Genomic DNA, 3,152 nt, shown 5'->3' with positions numbered 1-3,152 from the left:
GGAGCTCTGGTAGCATAGTTCCTAAGCCACTTGACTGCTAACCAGAAGGCTGCAAACCCACAAGCCACTCCTCAGAAGGAAGATGGGCAATCTACTTCCATAGTGATACTGCCTCAGAAACCCAAGGAGTGGTTGCTGTGAGTTGGGTCCAACTCGATGGCACATAACATAACATAGCATATATATATATATTTACCACAATAAAAAATGTACCAGAAACCAAATGAAACTCACTACCGTCGAGTTGATTCTGACCAAACCCAGTGCCATTGAGTTGATCTGATTCATAGTGACCCTATGGGAACAGAGGGGGGAGAATCACTTAACCTGTTGCAACATAATCTTCACGCTCAATAACAGAAAATTAAACCTCCACATGAAAGCAGGCAATGATTTCATTTTTCACACACACAAAAAAGACTTATTCATGATTCTGTCTTATAGGGTCATATGACTGCAGCTTTCTAGAATGTGATAGAATAAAAGGGAACCCTGTTCTTGGGTCAGCGACCTGTGTTTGAGTTCTGATTCTGTTACCAGGAAAGTCAGTGAACCTCTTTGAGCCTTGGTTTGCTTACCTGAAAAATGGGGAAGAAAATAATACCTGTTCTTTGTTTTTTTGCCAACATTGGTGAAAGTTGAAATAATACATGCAGAACTATTTATCAATGGAAGGTATTAATATATTTGAAATGATGTGCATACTGTGCTGGTAATTTTCAAAGATAATTTTGAAAATGTAGTTGCATCTGGTATTTATAATTTTGTGTTAATGCAGAGAGATAGACAAATTTTTTTTTAAATATTTTCAACATTGATTGCAACAAAAATTAGTTTCTAGTTAGACCTACTTCCTAATTGGTTAGGCCTAATTAACAGATAAATCCATTTTATTGGCGCTTTCTTTTCCTAATATAATATTTTATGATATTAATACTCAAAATAATCCACCAGTGGGCACTGTGTACTAATTTCTCAGTGCATATTAGCCTCAGGTTATAAACATTTTCTGCCAGGATTTTTGTTGAAGCTAAATATCTTCTTACTGTATGTGTTTAGTAAGTGCACACACCTGGGAGGGTGAGATGAGTGACACATCTTGGGGTTTCATGAGCCTTCTCTTCCATGGAAGCTATCTGCAGGAGCAGGGGGAGGGTAAGGGGTTGAGGGAGACAAAAAGGGAAACGTTGAAGCACAACATTGTTGTGGAAGACGTTCACTTTACTTCTGGTAAACATTCACTTTACCAGAACTGCTTGCAGTTCTGGTAAAGTCTCTATGGACAAGAAGTTAAAATTACTGACTAAATGGAATCTGAGGATTTTCGTTGTCTAGCCTCCTATAGCCAAGTTGAAATAGGGCCAACTTTACACCTACAATGTTTGGGTTTTCTAATTTGAAAGGTGCTGTGAGTCTCCTAAGAGCTCTGGTGATCCAGTGGTTAAGGCATTTGGCTGCTAATCAAAAGACTGGTGGTTCAAACCCACTAGCTACTCCACAGGAGAAAGATGAGACAGACTGCCTCTTAAAAATTTACAACCTTGGAAACCCTATGGAGCATTTCTACTCTGTCCTGAGGATTGCTATGATTTGGAATTGACTGGATGGCAGTGGGTTTGTTTTTTAGGCCAGTCCCTGCATTGATACCTTCAAAATGGCAGTACAGGTATGCATTGTTTAATGTCCACTGTACATTCTATGAAATATGACATATGTTATTTGACATTGTACAAACATCATATTATATACGGGCAGTTCCATAGGATCTGAAGTTAAATCCCCATAAAATCTATTATATGAAAACCTTGTGGTGGGTGGGAGGGTAGGGGAGAGAACACTGGTAGATAGATAGAGACAAGTATTGATTTTGGTGAAGGGAAAGGCAATGTACCAAATGTGAGTGATCAACCCGGTGGCATTGAGGAAGAGGAAGGCATAGAAAGGTACATGGGAAGTACAGACAACAAAGATGAACCCTTTTGCATGTACAGTACTGCATTGTCAGTGATGGCAAGCATTGATCTATAGGTGGATAGATGAGTGGACAGGCTGAACGATCAGGTAGGTCTAGGTGGGGGGAGTGTGCCCATGGCCATGTATAGGGTTGGCAGACGATGTTTTACAAGCATATTTGTATGTGCTGTAAGAATGTCTGGGTGGATAGTAGAGCTGACAAGAGACAAGGTTGTGGTGACTTCTTGGCGATAGCCAGCTATCCTGAGGGAGTGAGTAGTTGGACCTGTGGGCTTGAGACCGTGGTCACAGGGGACATCAAACTCAATTAGCATGACATACTACACAAAAACATTGTTCTACATCCTACTTTTGTGAGTAGCGACTGGGATCTTAAAAGCTTGCAAGCAGCCATCTAGATGCAATGGTGGGTCTCTCCTCATCCAGAGCAAAGAAAAATGAAGAAAAACAAAGATGCATGGAAACAATTAGTCCAAGGGACTGGTAAACCATGCAGCCCTCAGCTTATATGACCATGAGACCAGAAGAACTAGATGGTGCCCAGCTACCACTGTCAACCACTTGGAGGGGGATCAGTGCAGGAAATAATGGATAGAGTAGGAGAACAATGTGGAAGTGAACTCAAAATCATTAAAAAAAAAAAAGACCACATTTGCTGATCTGATAGAGCTTGGTGAGACCCCTGAGACTATGGCCCCTAGTTACCCTTCAGGTCTAGAATTGAACTCACTCCTGTGACTTCCAGCCAAACAATAGATAGGCATATGGGGTGAACATTTACATCACGTAGATACACTCCTTGGAGCGATCAATCATGAGAGAACAGAAGGGCAGTGTTACACAGGAAGACAGCTTGGGGGGCAGGACCATGGGAGGGAAGGAAACAGGAAGAGGTAACTATGGGGAGAAAGTGGGAAGAGAACTGTTGCACTGTGGGGAATTGCAGTCCATGTCATGAGACAAAATGTGTATGAACTGCTGCATGGAAAATGAATTTGCTCTGTAAACTTTCACCCAAATCACAATGTTGTTGTTATGTGCCGTCGAGTCGGACCCGACTCATGGTGACCCCTCCTTAGGTTTCTGAGGCAGTATCCCTATGGAAGTAGATTGCCCAACCTTCCTTCTGAGGAGTGGCTGGTAGGTTTGAACTGCCAGCCTTCTGGTTAGCAGCCAAG

General features: G+C 41.8%; 1 protein-coding gene across 1 annotated transcript in view; it reads left to right on the top strand.

Annotated features, from left to right (window-relative positions):
* The window catches only part of WIPF3 (WAS/WASL interacting protein family member 3), a 154,388-nt gene that overhangs the window by 133,356 nt on the left and 17,880 nt on the right, over window positions 1-3,152 (top strand). The window lies entirely within an intron of this gene.

This window comes from Orycteropus afer, unplaced genomic scaffold, assembly GCF_000298275.1.
Source record: "Orycteropus afer afer isolate SDZICR_OR568_19922 unplaced genomic scaffold, OryAfe1.0 scaffold00008, whole genome shotgun sequence".
NCBI classification, from domain to species: domain Eukaryota; kingdom Metazoa; phylum Chordata; class Mammalia; order Tubulidentata; family Orycteropodidae; genus Orycteropus; species Orycteropus afer.
Note: the sequence above shows the minus strand (reverse complement) of the source record. Positions and strands in the feature narration are given on the sequence as shown.